Below are 16,436 nucleotides of genomic sequence, written 5' to 3'. Positions count from 1 at the left end.
GGGTTAAAAGCCCTCCCTCTTTCCAAACATTTCGTACCTGACCTTTACATGGCTAATTTTATTACTCTGACAGAATTTTTAGACTTCTGTATTCTTTCAAATGCGCCATGATAGTAACTGGAATCTTCTAATTTCTTCAAACTGTCTTCCCAATTATTTATTTAAAAGCTGTGAAGATAAGCTCTCCATTCTCACCTAGATCAGTGATAAGAGAAGAAATGGCCTTTTTAAAGTGTCTCTGCTTTTTAAAGCAGATAGAAATAATAAGGTTGACAAAGGAAAAAGGAAAATTGAGCATTATGAGGGTAATAACTTAGAAAGTGTCAGATTCAGAATAATTGAATTCAATGACATTTAATGCTATGGAAAACAATAGCAGCAGCCCAGCCGCCCATCTGATTCATGTCTAGTTCATGTTTAACAAAACAAGGCTAAGGGTCATGCAGTCATGAGTCCCATAAATAACCTGTTAATGGGATTTCCAAACAAGCTGTCCTCAAAATGGTTTTTCGTCTCACAGAAAGAATATTAAAATGCAAATGGATTCGGGCTGTGTCCTCATAAACAACCATGTTCATTTAACCTCTGACCTCAACGTTTAACTGCCCATTCCAGCAATTTGTATGGTATTAGCCACAGCATGCCACTCCAAAGTGCTAACTTTGAGAAGAGAGCACTAAATGAATGGGTTACTATCTGTGATGCTCAGTTAATCATGTCAAAATGATTTTATAGGCAGAAAACTGTCCTTTTAAAACTTCCCTTCGTTCAGCTGACATTTTTGCTAAGGGAAGAAAAAGACCAAACAACAAAACCAAAATGAGCGAGTGCCAGGGAAGGCGTTTTGGGAGCAGCCCTGACCAGCACAGCCCAAGGGCTTTGCTCGAGCCCGGCCCTCACAACGGCTGCCCGCACTTCCACGGCGCTCAGCCCGGCTTTCCTTGCTCCTTTTCTGTTTTAGGGTATTCCAGACATTACCTGCAGCACTTTCGGTCACATCTTTTTATTACATTATCACAGAAAGCCCCCGACTGCCATGACTGCCATGTAAACCCCTCTTTGTCCAAATCCAGCCACATTTCCCCTCACCGCTCCTCCTCACAAGCAGAGCTCCTCCGAGGGCCTACAGGAGCTCATCGACCAGGCCCGACATAAAAGTAAAGCGGCAACAAGCAGAGTATCTGGTAATTGTTCCCAGTTAGAAGTACTGTGAAAATCAAATACTCACTGAAGGTTGCTCTTTACAGGTTGGTTTTAAAGGAATTAAATGAAATAAATCCTTTTCCAGAGAAAGGGCAGGGTAAGAGCCCTTAGCAGCAAACCACACGTACAGAGCAGAAAGCAGCTGCTGGGACGCCGGAGCAGCACAAAGCAAGCCCTCTCCTCTGACTGGTGCAGGGCTTTTTCATTCAGAAATACTATGCCAAGATGCTCACGGCATATTAGAGATGATCAAATATTTGTAACCTCCAGAGAAAGCAGCCACAGCTTGGACTGGATCTCAAAGGTCTTCCAAAGTCTGCTAAGCGAGCCAGTGAGGAGGAAACGAAGGGAACTCGGCGTGTTTAGGAAGGACACATTATTTTCCTGTTTCCAGCGCTGGACCATGCCTGTACTCTCCACTGATTATTCAAGTGGGCTCATTTTTCTTGTCAGTTTTGGATTTATACCTTTCCTCGATAAGTAAATTCCTTCCTGTAACAGCTCTTCAGGGGCATAATTTCAGGCGTTGCTCATTGCACAGAACTGATTTGTCTAATTTTGCTTACACTGATTGGCAGCAAAGTCTCTGAGTATCTGGTCTCCAGAGTTTCACTTTTCTGGAAGGTGTTTACTTTCTTGTCCAAGAAAGAACTCCAAGTGAAGACTTCCCTCCCAGAAGAAGCAGTAACAAGTCCTACCTCTGTCTGCTGACATCAGAAGTCAGGAAACAGTCCAATGACTCACTCAAAAACTAAGGAAGATTTACCTTCTCCAGATAAAGCAAATATGCAGCCCCTGTGTAAGAAATACAGGCATTTACAGACTGGCAGAGCAAAATAATACCTCAAGTTGGAATAAGTATTTCATTTTGCCTCTAAAACAGTTCAACTCTACCAATTTCCCTTCTTTGTTCACCCCAAAGGACAAGCAATGGTTTCAGAGCCCTCTCCCTTCACATACACACACGTGCCGATCGGCCAGACAGTTCCCCTCCAGGTGCAGAAGAGAGAAGCTGTGGCATTCAAAATCATCGCTTTCTTCAGCCTACTCTATTCCAGACCTTTTGACCTAACAAAAATAACCATTTTGTCACAGTCAGTAATGCAGAATTCTGGCATTTGGGAATTCCATAGAAAACAGAAAAATCCTGGTATTTTGAAGTTGAACGAATCTATTCCAATGTGAGATCACAAACTTTTCTCAGTACACACTGCACTAACGCAGTAACTCTACACACTAGCCGAAAGATTCAAACTGTTAACAAACTCCAGGACACAGAGAGCACGGTACCACAGTAAAAACAACAGAGAATTTCTTGTCTGATTTTCTGTGACACCCCGCATTACAGGTAGATTGGAGTCTGTGCTGAGCAGGCCAAAATTATGACAATGTACGTTATTCTGATACACAAGAATCAAAATAAGTTACTGCTTGAATTTAGTATTTATCCTATATTATTCTGTATTTTGTGAAAGCTTACTGTAAGTTGTCAGAGGGAAACACCTTCAGAGAGGCTCACAGCAGTTTACCTTTCAGCTGACTCCTATTTCAAAAGCTGTTTTCCCACGGTGCGTATGCAGCCACCATGAAGTTCTGGTACTTTATTCCAAAGTTCATTTCGCAGATGGCTAGAAATTAATTTGGATGACAGATTCAAGAAGGACACAACTGCCCATACCTTAGAACTAGGTAAGGTAAAGTCGGACAAAGTGATCATCAGAGACATTGGCCACAGTTCTTGTAAGGAGGGACTAAACAGACAAACCTCTTCAGGTTGGAATGGAGGCACCAGAGGAGAAATACGTTATAATCATAGGTATATAAAGTCATGAATGACGTACCAAGTCAGTAGACAAAGATTATTCAGCAGTTCTGAAACAAGACACAGGAAGCGCAGGTAAACACATTAAAATCCTCACATAGTTAAAAGATACTTCTGCTGCTCAGACTATCACATTTCTAACAAGCACTAAAGCAGGTTCCTTGAGCGTTTTTTTTTGTGGGTGATTTTTTTTTTTTGTCAAGCTGCCTTACTCTTACCTGAATGATTCTTTCCACCCCGTATTTCTCTGCTTTTAGATCTGCTGTCTTTCGCATTCTCATTTCTTCTTCTCCCTCTCCTCTTTAATAAAATTTTATTAATGGGTCTAGAGGTTCCCACTGACTTGACTGGTTCTGAACCTACCCCTTCAGCTGCCTTTCTGCTTTCTATCTTCTCTCTTATTAACTTGCAATTTCCTTTTTCTGTATTAAGCTCTGAAGGAAAAAGGAAAGAAATGTGAGGGAGGGAGAAAAATTGGAAAAGCAATAAACTAAGGTAACTCCTTCACGTACCTCAGAGAAGCACCAGAGTGCATTATACGTCCTACTCTCAGAGCACATTTTGGAGAGATTATTTTAAATTACCAGAGTTTTTCCTCTGATCGATCATTTTGCGGTTTTAAGAAGATTCTTTTCATTGTACGGGAAAATAATACTGAATTCATTGTTCTGCCAATAGAGCTTTGGTTAAATAATTTAAATACTGTGGAAGAACATTCCTGGGAAAATATCCTCAGAAAAAGTTTTTAATCTGTATTTCAGTTGTATTGCATGTTTTAAATACATCCCAATTAGAGAAAAGCAATGTGGTAAAAATGCAAAGATAATGATAGGTTAATTACTGTTGTGGCAAAACAAGAACAACTTTTTGAAGTATTAAGTCATGTCATTATTAAAAGGAACATTTTTATATCAAGGAAAACGGAAAAAATAAAAAAGTATCTAGATATCAAAATAGGATATATCCATCTGTTTTCCTTTGTCTGTTATCTGTGTCTGTTAGATACACCTTCACTTACAGTTACAGAAGAGTAATTAATGTTCAATTGCTGGCAATTTGTAGTTTCAAGAATGGATTTTTTACATAGCCCTTTGATAGGAACACATCAGAAAACATTTTTCCAAGAAACCCAAAACACTATTTCCCAACAGAAGTCTCCAGCTTTATTTAGATGTCGAGCCATTCTGGCTCTAACAGAAGAAAACGTATTTTGCACACTATTTTTTCTTCATGTTTTTAGACTTCTACCTGTATTGTACACTACCGGTATTGCAAGTTTTTAAGTTAAAGGGATGAAAAAATATACTTCATGCAGTTGTGTGTGGTGATTTTTACTTTCTAAATTGTGTGATGGATTTATATTTTTGAGATGTGTGTAACAATACTCGGCTGCAAGACCTTTGAGCTGTTACCATCAACATTAGAGCAACTTAGAATGAAGCTCAACAGCTCTTGGTGAGTTGGAGCTGAATCCATATCCTGAAAACACATGCGAATCCCCAAAGCTTAAATCTAAAACTATTTTTAGCTTGGTATGTTTTAGAAAAAAAGTGACCGGATTTAGCAGAACATCCCTCAGCTTCCAGGCTGTCTGAAGGACCTGGCTTTTGGCGGAGCTGACGAAGTGACGCTGTGTGTCAGGAATCCTGTTTCATCCCCCTCCCCAGCTGACACGCTCACTGTCACTGATTTCTGACCCTCCTCCTGCCCCCTGAGGTTACCCTGCAGGTACGGCTCAGCGCATTCTCTCCACCACCAAGACCTCCCCGTGCACGGCTCAGGTTAGGTCTGCGCTCTGCAATACCGCAGCTGGAAGCGGTTTACTCTGCAAACACCGCAGCTGCTACCGAAGCAGCCGTGTGTGATGCAGGAAGACTTGAACACACAAACGTCCCAACCCACGTCTCATTAATACCACTAAAAGGTCTCAGCGCATCTTCCTCTTGGCATCGCAGTGCGCAGCTTTCATCATTCATGACTTTCACCAAAATGTACTTGTAGATCCAGACCAATTTCATGTATTTTGTAAACCCAGCACCGATTTCATGTATCGTAGAGGCAAAACCAAACTCTGCAGAACAAGGCAGTCCCAGGAAAGCAACAGCAATACCACCGCGGCTACACGCAACTGCACAGAGCTCACACCCTACACGTGGTGGAAAGCAGATTTGTCCCACTCACTCAGTGCTAAGCTTTTGGCAAGAAGAGGTTTCAGAAAATCTGATTCTGGCCATCAGAGTCATTACAGAGGTCCTGGACCGCTCAGAGGCTCCACTGACACGGCGTGTGCCAAAATCGGTGTTCAGCTCGGCACAGCACTGGCTTGTCCAAGTCCATTCCCTAAAGCTGAATCTGAGCCCCCAAAAGTTAGAGCTGGAAACTTTTTTTTCCTGTAAGGGGCTGAAAGCAGAGTCATTAATGCTGCGATCGGTCTAATCCGGAGCATTTGTCGCTGCTAATTATTACGGACAAGCCTCTTTATTGAACCACATCCTCTTATCGACATTAGGATGCATGAGCCGAGGCTGTTGTTTTAAACGCACTCATTAACCACACAAATCAGCCCTGTTGACAGAGCGCTTTTGAATTAAGCTTCAGACTGTAGTCATTGGACAAGGAGCAATTTATAATGCCATTAGCAACACTTGCGAAGGTTACAGGCATCAAAAATTGTTCAGCCGTAATTATTCTTAATGGATACAAGGAATAAACTGACGCAGGACAGCTTTTTCATTAGCTTTCAATCAAGGCTGATGGCTTTGAGAAATGTACAGTAAGTGCGTTTTGGGGAGAAATAATGATGTTGCAGCACCTTTCATCGGAAAATGCTCTCAGTTCAGAACTTAACTTTTAATAACCTTAATTTGATATAATTAAAAAATCTGATTTGCTTTGAAGATCTTGCAATGAATTGTTTTGGCTGCTGTTTAACCCTTTGCCAAGTATTCATCCCAAAGATGCTAAAAAAAGTCTTCAGATACTTTGAGTTCTCATGGAAAGCATTAGACTTCTGATTTCCTACACCCCTACCAGCTTGTACAGATTTTTACAGTGAATTTGGAGCAGTTAGAGAATGAGGGGATTTTTACAAGGTATACCTGCTTCTGAAAAAGTACCTGCGCATGCACAACGCTCTCCATAGAATTCAGCTGTGGCTTCGCAGACAGGTGATCTAGCACCGTTCTTCACCTACAAAGCAATAAAGTCGGAAACCCTGTGCTCGCTCCTCTTCCAGAGGCACGAGGGCAGACATATACTCACATACCCCGTTCTAACCTTCGTCCCCACCAGATCAGCTTCTGAACCACACAGACCTCTGGCACGATAAGGTATCTGTTCTTATGTTCTCTGTCTAGCATCCCCTTACTATAATGCAGACTCCTATGAGAGACGATGTCTCTCTGAGTTGTACAACTCAGAATCCTTCTATGTATGGTGAAGAGCATGGCAACAGCGCTAATTCTCTCTGAGAAGTAAAACCAGCAAGAACAATCATTTTCCTCCTTTTCTGGTACAGCAGAGTACCTACCGAGTAACAGCTTTTGGTGAAAATATTTCTAACGGCATCTAATAAATCAGTTTGGTGCTTTATAGATGAAGAATAACACTTAAATGATAAGGGCTGTGGAACAAGCTCAGGGGCTGCAATGGAGCGTGCCTTCTGTATGGGACATTTTAATCTCATTGTTCCAGCTGACTTCTTGTCGCTCAGCCCCGCGGCTCTCTGGACACCAACACGATGGAAGACTGAGGCTCAGGAGGGCAATAAGCTTTGCTTCAATCAAGAGATGCTGCTGCACCGTACAGAGTGATGGGAAGGGGACTTGTAAAAAGCCCGAGACAGTAGGTTGGAGAAAATGTACAGCTGGTGCCTACGCTGCCTTGCTGGTTTAGGGGAGAAGGCTGTGAAGAGGCAGAAAATAAAAGGAAGGGTATGCATCAAGGCACCTTTCTATCCAGCTCTGCTGCTTCTGAAGACAGAACATAAGGAATAGTGAAGTCCCATTTCCTGAATACATGCTCTGCCTATGAGAGTCCAACGCAACCAGGCAGTCATGCGCCGTATGCCACCGTTAGCCACGCTGTCCCATTTAGCTGTTCCCCAGTGGTTAGCATTTCAGCTTGAAAAGAAGCAGACATACTAATTACTAATGCTACAAAAGTCTCCACTGACATTCTGTGAAGAAACCAACTTTGAAATCTTATCAGTGAAAATGTTAGTGAAATTTATTCAATTGTAATTAGTAGAAAGTTAACATGGATAATGTTTGACTTTTCCCAACCAAGGAACTGCTAGTTACAGCTAACATTCAGATAGCAACGCCACACATAAACAAGCACATTCAGGAAAATACACACAAACACTCATCCTTACTCCCTTAAGCGCTAGTGAAATGGTAAGCCAGAAAGAAAAGAAAACAAAAAAAACCCTGTAGGTTGGAGACTGAATTTGCTACAATTAAAATCACATTATTTTTGAAAAGCAAACCTTCATAAATTGGTCCTCATTTCATAGAACAGAGTCATAGAACCATTCAGGTTGGAAAAGGCCTCTAAGACCATCTAGTCCGACAATCTCTCTGTTCCCCAGCTGGTGGTGAGAGCCCAGGCCTCTATCAGGAATCCCTTCCATGTGATCCTGACAGACAGACGGACACGTTTGGTTGGCAGCCGAGCTGCCCCACGGCCTGCTAGGCACACCTGGCTCAAGCCCGAAAAGCAACCAGAAGTTCTGTCCCTTAGCACTACGTGTGTGTTCAGCTCCTATATTTCCATAGTTTTACAAGTTTTACATACATAGTTTTACAAACATAGTTTACATACATAGTTTTACAAACTCTTAAAACTTGTTTAAAAAAAATGTTTACACGGTTTTAAGAGAGCTACTTCCTATCCATGTACTTGCCCAGTTCAAACAAAGAGAGAACTGCCACCAGGAAAATGAGCGAGGAACGACAGGCCTCCAAAGTGACCGGGGCTTGGGACTTCCTGCAACTTCTTTATGGATTATTTGTGCTCCCGGTTCCCATGAATAATTCACCCCCTTTCTCCTCAGATTTAATCATCTCAGTGGTCTTTGAACCCTCTCTTTTTGTCAAAGAATTGAAAAAAAAAGCTAAGACGTCGGTGAGTGTGTAAGCACTGCTATGCACCCCTCCATGCACCACCACGTCCTCACCAGGTCGTAAACAGGAACTCCCCAAACACATAACACTAAATCTACATGAAATTTTCCTCAAGCCATAAATTTGCCTCTGCATCAATGCATGTGTATAAATCGGACCTTTTAAAATAAATCATTTAGAGAATCCACAGCCTGAGTCACCCTGCAAGATTCCATGGAAACCAGGCTCCCGAGCCAGAACGGGGCCCCGAGGGGTGGCGTCTGCGCGGGGCTACCAGCCTGGAGCACGCCTGATTGCAGTCCGTGGGATCACTCAACACTCTCCACTATTCCGTGCTAGATAAAAGCAAACTATTATATGAATCTCAACATGTAACTGCTTATTTGGAAAGAGGTGCAATGGAAGAACTTAGGCAAAATTGTTTATTCAGTAATACAGACAGGTGCTAATACCAAAAGGAGAAAGGCAACTTTCCAAGAAGGAATGGCAGAGAACTGAATTTCTACTGAATTCCAGAAACTTCAGGAAAAAAAACAAATCAGTGTTTCAATAGATTTACATACCAAAGTGTTAAAAGTTATCATGAAAACTAATTTGCTGTAGAAATATCTATTTGCTAAATTAACTACTTGGCCTTCATAATGACTTTCTGAAAATATTGGTTCCACTTTTTAGCAAATGTAAATTTAAGCTCAGAAGAAGCTGGTCTGCAGCCTTCTGTCATAGTGGTATGAATGAGGAACAGACATTGAGCCTTTTTCGTTCTTTTTCTTCCTTTTTTTTTTTTAAATGCATTACTATGAGTGCAGTAAGTGGGGGGCTCAAATCTGTCATTACATTTCAAAACTCAACTAAAATAAAACATTTTTTTTATTAATAATAGAATAACTTTCAATTACAATCCAAAAATTAATATTTAAATATATACCTCCTGCAGTAGATTTGTCCTGCTTCTTGAAAACATGCTTCTGCTCTCCTTTCAGAATTGTGAGTTCTCTAGGAACTGGTATCCAAACATGTACTTTGGCTGGGATATATATAAAAAATTATAGATAAATTATATATATATAAATTATATATATATAATATACATTATATATAATATAATAATATAATAAATTATATAAAAATTTATATATATAAATTATATATATATAAAATTATAGATATATATTTTTTAGCTGCTTTTTCTTTTTTTTTCCTTACCCCAAAATATGGTAAAATTACATGTAAGCATGCACGTCAGCTACCAGCTGAAAGCCTACAAATATCAGCAATCAATCCCTCCTTTCTGTTCTAAAATCCTTAATGTTTTGAAGCACAAATGCCATTAAAGTATCTTAAAAAATGGTAAGGTCACTACAGAAGTGTGAAGAGTTATGAAAGAGTGCTCCCCTGTACTCCAGTGATAACATTCAGCCCATCCAGGCTACAGGGATGCGTAAAGCTGGAGAGATATCTCAGTTGGGAAGAACATAAATATCTTCCCAGCTCTTTTGATGATTAAGGTGTCATAGGTCATGCTTCTCTCAAACAAATGAACCAAGAGGTGAGATTTGAGCCATTAATAGTAAATTTGACCAACACTGCAGACACTTCAAGAGAGCTCAGCAGAGGACGAGCAATGTCAAAAGCAGACAGAATGAGACAAAATTGGTTACTTTAGCATTAAAACAAAGCATATCGTGGGGCCTCCATGAAACAAAAGGCTTGAGAACAGAGGCAGCAGCTCTTAGAATTTCTGAGTCACAAAGGTTTCAGCAGAAGGACACAAATCTGAGAAACAAATATACAATTCCTTTGAGATACTGATTTTAGGATGCAGAAAGTCTAGGGACCTGTCTAGTCTAAGACAATAAGCAGTACTTAAAGACATGGAAATTCCCTGGCAAAACAGTGAAAGAGAATTCTCATATGCAAGCAAGGAAGCTGCAGAGAAAGGGCATAATCTGTAATATTCAAAAGAATTTAGATGACAAAGGCAGAATTTTTAACCTAACCTCGCAGCCTCTGCCAAAGCAGCAGCGAAGTGAGCGGAATCGGGAAGCAGGGTGGTGGTGTCAGGTAGGAAAGCAAGGAAAGCTCTTTCAACTGATCTTGGGAGGGAAGGGGAATTCAAGGCTCGTGTAAATACCTCACAGAATTTACAGAACACCACAGACCTCGCTCCTCTGATGCTGGTCTACCTTACCCGGATCAACCCAGCCACCAGTGCAGAACGCGTGCTGCCTTGCCTCCCTTCTGACCATTTCCATAAAGTAGCTCAGAAATCTTTCATTCCCTGAACACGTATCAACGTACAGACACTTGATAAGTACGATACAGCAGCCTACGTCATAGGAAACTAAAGCACATGGTACAGCAGATGACAAAATCCTGCCCCCAAAGAGCCCACCTGAAAACACACAGTCTGTTTTCCTCTTCACTGCAAACACTGTGCCATTTTGCAGCGAGTGGAAGGAATATTTAATAAGCAACCCTGGTCTTGTAGACATTAAAAGCTTATTATGCAGCCCTGTGGCTCACGTACCTGTTGACTGGCTTGCATGAATTATAGCTATGTCCCTGGTATAAGGATGCAAAGCTATGTTCAGCAGTTTTAACTTGATGAGATTGCTTTCTGCTCCTCTCAGTCCAGCATGGAATTATTGAAAGCTTTCTTTTGCTTTCCATTTCAAGAACCATGCTCCTGTACTTATCTTTGAGGTTATTCCCCGCGGCCTTTCTTCCAACCTAGATGAAGTCACACCCCTCTGTAGAGCACCAAAAACCTCCCACTGACCTGCCCATCACAGGCCTGGGAATTCTTGCTGTTGTCTCAAAGAGCTATCTTTTCCTGTTCACTGTTAACCTTTGTGGCAGCAGGAATCGTGTACCTGTGTACTCCAATGAGTCACGCTTTTAACGACTCGCACAGAAAACACACCTGCCACACCTAGGTTTGCATTCTGCAGCCTACCTGAAGTTCCACAGCACAGAGACAGATCCTTCCTGAGCGTATTGCCAAGGAGGCACCACTGAACAGTCCCGTTACTGACAACACATTTCATTAATTATAATCGCTATTGACGATTCTATTATTGGCTTGTAAGTTATTCAAAATCCCTTCTGTGTAGGCTTAAGAGCTTATTAAGACTAGTAACTGTTGTCTTGCCATCATGCCAACCTAGCCAAGGATATCACCCAACCAGAACAGCTTTGCCAAGCTTACTATGCTCAGAGTAACTTTCAATTATCGAGCAATACAAAATTTGTCTAGTACTGAGGCAAAAACACTCGTAAGCCAGCAGCTCCCCTAATATCAGCCCATGCACTGAAGAAGACAAGCCTGGCTGGTTAGTCTGCTGCAAAACCGAAGGCCACAAGAGAGGAAAGAAATGCCATCCACTTGCCCTTGGGATATCAGAGGTCCTGCGTTGAAGTCTTCAACACATCATCAGGCCTTGAACTTTCTGAAGACAACCATGGGTCATTCGGTGGGAGACTCCTCTAGCGTGTCGTCTTTGTTGCTGATTATCAGGCATGAGGAATGTAATTTTCTTAGAAACTCGGTGTGCCTGTAAAATCAGGTGTAGAAAGAGCACTGAATAAAATCTACAGAATCAAGAGCCTTATCTATCAGCATAACTAGGTCCTACAAAGTTGTACCCACACTAAACTCTCAGCTGCATAATCAACTTTTTTTTTTATTAAAAGTGCTTTCCAAAGACAGATTTAAACTTTTTAAACTCATTTTTATATTGATTAAAATGGTCAAGTACACAAAACTCATCCATTTATCATCTTCCCTTCACATTAGCTAGCCTGTTCTCTTTTACCTACCCTCTTCTCCATCCTCTCTTCTGCACATTAATTAAAAGACAAGCACTGAACATGCAGCAAGAGGATTGCTACGAATCATTGTCCTAGTTGAGATGATCTGGTGAAGTGAAGATGACCCTCAGTGGAAGAGACAACTAGTGGGGTTTTAATTTAGGGAGGTTTTTTTTTCAGGTTTATGCTATGAGTTTTAAAATATTTCTTGTTTTAATAAAATAAATTCTGAAGTCCAGTTACAATAACAACATCGTGTCTGATTCTAATGCTGTACTCAGCTCCCAGCAACGGATGGGAGAAAGGTCCTGCTCCAGTCTATTAGAAGAATTTAATGACCATTAAAAGGCAAGCAAAGATTTGTATCACTCAGTTGTTCAGTGTCATTGTTCCAGTCTTCACAGTAGAGAAGCAGCACATTTCTTTTAAGTAAAATATTGCTGGGAACTCATTGCTTCAGCAATTACCTCTGAAACACATTGTTTTCTCAAAGCCATTAACATGTCAGATCATGGCAGTGCTTGACATCCAAACACGCCTTGGAGGGCTGCAATTCAATTTAAGGATCACCTCCTCTGAACAGGCCAACCTGCAAATTTCACAAAATCAGAGAGAAATTCTCAGGGCACACTTTGATCATGCTGCTTCCTAAATTAAAAACAAAACTGTAAGTGTTAAACATCTTTAACAAGACATTAAACCTCAGCCATAATCCAGGAAGGGTCCCTTAATGAGTAATGACATATGTTGTGAAGGCAGTTATCTCCTAATGTTCGCTGCTGAAACACTACGATGGAATGGCACAGTGTTCAAAAGGGATGTATCATCACTAATGAGAGGATAATTTGAAGCTGCTCTTCTGAGGACCCCTGAGGAGTCTTTCTAATGCTGCAGGATGGTGAAGGAGGCAGTCCTCCACCTTACCACACGCTTGCAAGAGGACTGGGATGTGACACCATTTCTCTGAGTGACAGAGCAAAGCCGGGACGGACACAGAAGAAGGGCTAGGTCATTTGGAGGGTCCCTAAATGGGCTCCTACCTCGTTGGTTCCCCAAAGCAGGTCTTGGCACAGATCAGCCACCTCTCAGCTGACCACTAATGGTGTGTGAGACGCAGCAGAGCAGCCTCCAGAAGGAGCGTGGCCTCCAAAAGGAGCGCGGCGTTGGCACAGGCCTGCTGTGGAGCATGCAGAAGCCTACAAAAAAAGATGGGGTGGAGAAGAGTCACAGAACTGACAAGTGAGGGCCATGCTCAGCAGAAAAGGGACCCAAAACTCCTCTTTTACTAAAAAGAACTTGAGATCTCTTCCAAACCAGGTTTTAAAGTTCCTCCCTTCATTTCCTAGCACTATTTTCTTCCTAATCTGGACTAATTTAAGATAAAACCTCCCCTAAATTATCTTCCAGCTCACCCTACTGAATATGAACACCAATTTAAATATTAAGCCATGGGATTTTATTTAGAACAACAGCTTTCCTTACCTCCATCTGTAGGTAACCTGACAACCAGAGGACTGTGAGTCCCAAACTGGGCCATGGCTTGAACAACTGAGGGCCATGAAACAAACCTCCAAAGCTGGGAGCAAAAACAGAGCATGAATGGAGAATAAACAAGGAGAGTGGGCAAAGGTGGTAAGAACACAGAAAGAGAAAACTTCAGCTGTTTACTAGGAAAAATAATACAAAATATTCCAAGTTCTCCCTTTCAGTTTAAAGCATTGGTGGGGAATAGGAAGAGAGCAGATGCCCTTGCACAAGCTCATCTCCTCTCTGCTCCACATCATCACCTGCAGAAGAAAGGAATTTAAGTAATACTCCGGTTGTGCCGAAGATGTGCTGCTGTGAAAATGAAAACAAACAGCCCCAGGAACAACGGGCAAAACGTCCAACTCCACGCTTGCCGACTGCTGTCAGTCTGGTGCGACTGGAACAGCACAAGCACGGAGCTGAGCAGGAGGCAGGGAGCTCGTTTCAGGGCCGTATCTTGCAGTGGAAAATAAGCAGCTTGTGAAGACCAAGTAATTATGAAATAATAAGAAATTCTAAGAATTTCATACGAAACTAGCATCTACTGAGATGTCTGAATACGTGCAATAGGTTTGGCTCTGGCTCACACGTGGCTTACATGTTGTACATAACAGGATTTGCCATGTATAATTTAGAGAGAGAGTCACTCTTATTGGGCAGAATTCACACGGAAAAAGACGAGGGACCTGATAATTTTGCACGCATTTTTTTTTTTTTATGTGAAAAGCTGTTAGTCAAAGTCCACAGAATCAATTAATCCCCACCCATTCTCTTAGGAGAGTTTTTACAGAATTCTAATGAGTTTCTCTGCTGATCGACGGCACTGGCGCTCGCTAACGCGGCGCACTGCTGGCATCTCTTCGGTGACTAATTCCTTGCTCTGCGAGACAGCTTGGCGTGCAGAGGAGAGATGTCAGAACGGGCTCTCTGCTCTCGCTAGCTGATTTAAGGCAGCGGGGCCAGCTGCGCTCCTCTAACAGGGGGAACACCAGGCTGGCAAGGGCTGGGGATCCAGCCACACATACAAGGGAAGCTGCAGTCGAAGCTTGCCTGCAATTTTATTGGTACTCACACAACATTGTCAGTCCCTGCCCAGCACCTTTGTAACTTGTATTGCTATTTTTTAAGGCGTTTCTTCAGAGATTTAAAGGGGAAGCCACTAGACAGCAAGCATAAATGCTTCTTGCACTACTGAAAAAGCCCTGATATGATGACAGAGTAGTATTTAATCCCATCGATATGAAACGCGTAACTCAGCCCTCCCCCCCTTGACCCTTCCCCTCGTGTAATGACATATGCAAATTAAGTGAATAACAATCAATTAGACATGTTGCCATATGCTGAAGCAGGCATTACTGCTTTCCACTTGCTCACTCCTGCTTGGAAATGAAGGAACTGCTGCCAGAGACAACAAGAGGCCACCACGCTGCAGAAGTTACAATAGGCACCGGAGCCAGCCGGAGCTCGGGTGCACCTGCGTCGTATTTACTAAATTACTTTTGTTCCTTCTGCAGCACCCTGAGCTCTGCAGCAGCTTTTAGATGAAGACCCAGCTCGCCTAATAGCCTGTCCCTGGCAGTGGTCAATAACTTCTGCCTGAGGCACAGCCTAACAACAGGAAAAGCATGTAGCAATTTTCTTTCCCCAAGTTCTTTCCCACCTACTAGTGTTTTGTAGCTTGGGGACTTCTGGAGCCCCAGGCTGCGTGTCCTGACGCAGGAAGTTCTACAGCCACCTCTTCCAGTTAATTTTGTACATGGTAAATAACAGCTTCATTTGATGCCCTCTGGATCATTCACTGAAAGAAACGGCACACGCTAAAAAAATTGTAAAGTTATCTGTGCCTCTCTATCATGTCTTTCCCCATTTGTCTTTTCCAGGCTCTATGTCCTAACTTACTCTGTCATTTCTCATGCAGGAGCAGTGCCATGCCTTCATCTATTGCTGGTGTCACTTGCTGGTTCATTTCCAGTTCTGTTACGTCCTTTTCAGGCAGCAGGACTGCACAGTATTTACAGCGCGGGAGGCCGCAGACTTGCACACTGTCATAACAACACTTCTCCACTTTGCTGTCTGTTCCTTTCCCATCACTTTCTAGCATTTGGATTCCTTTTTTTGGCTACTGTTGAGTGCTGATTTGACATTTTCACAGATGTATCTATGATAGCTTCAACAACTCATTCCTCAGCAATAGCCAGCAGCTCGGAGCACAGCATTTCGTGTGGCACTAGGATTGTTTTTTTCTTCACATGCATCACTTCGTATTTATTTACATTGAATTGCATTTGCTGTTTTAATGCCTACTTCACCTCATAAGGACTGTCTGCAGTTCTTCATGGTCATTCACTTCCCTTTGCCATGAATAACTTGGGAGCTGAAGGGAATGTTTCTCAGGAATGGTTGAGGGGAATCTGGTTGCCAAAGGCAAAACCTCCTTCCTCTATCCTTTCAATCATCTTTCCTGAATTTTCTGGTCTGCATTCATCTCCTATTCTCTTCAAAATAAAATGAAATCCACACGCAAATAGCCTGATCTAGTAAGAACACAGAGATGAACATGTAAGCCTTCAGCATCCCTAATGTAGAAGCTACTTCCTCCAACTTCATGCCAGACGGCCAGGCTTAGCGTTTTCCTCTGGGAACGGACAGGAGCACATGGTCAGTGGTATCACTGCCATCTCAGGAACCTCTGATGCAGGACTTCACACTTTCCTATCAAACTCCTGGCTTGCCACGTGCAGATTGCTAACCACCAGGTAACAGCCACGGCTCACTTCCATCTTCAACCCCGGTGTTGTCGTATGAGAAGTGTCTGTAGTTGTGTGTGGCAAGCCAGTGGCAGCATCTGGAAGAGAATCTAGGCCAGCAAATGTCCAGCCCCACCTTCTGACTTCTCCAAACCTGCCAAGAAGGGTAAATCGGTGACTGTGTCCGTGCCTATTGCA

The 16,436-nt window shown here is 42.3% G+C and overlaps 1 protein-coding gene across 1 annotated transcript in view; it reads right to left on the bottom strand.

The window, feature by feature from the left end:
• The window catches only part of LOC310885986 (uncharacterized protein), a 190,200-nt gene that overhangs the window by 41,584 nt on the left and 132,180 nt on the right, over window positions 1-16,436 (bottom strand). The window contains exons 14-19 of the mRNA XM_083809968.1: window positions 15,156-16,392; window positions 13,447-13,540; window positions 13,005-13,160; window positions 11,544-11,708; window positions 9,080-9,178; window positions 1,229-7,146 (exon numbers count right to left, since the gene is read on the bottom strand). The gene's annotated coding sequence lies outside the window, so the exon portion shown is untranslated. The remainder of the gene's footprint in view (window positions 1-1,228; window positions 7,147-9,079; window positions 9,179-11,543; window positions 11,709-13,004; window positions 13,161-13,446; window positions 13,541-15,155; window positions 16,393-16,436) is intronic.

The sequence above is a fragment of the Anser anser genome, assembly GCF_964211835.1.
Source record: "Anser anser genome assembly, chromosome: 24".
NCBI lineage: Eukaryota > Metazoa > Chordata > Aves > Anseriformes > Anatidae > Anser > Anser anser.
Note: the sequence above shows the minus strand (reverse complement) of the source record. Positions and strands in the feature narration are given on the sequence as shown.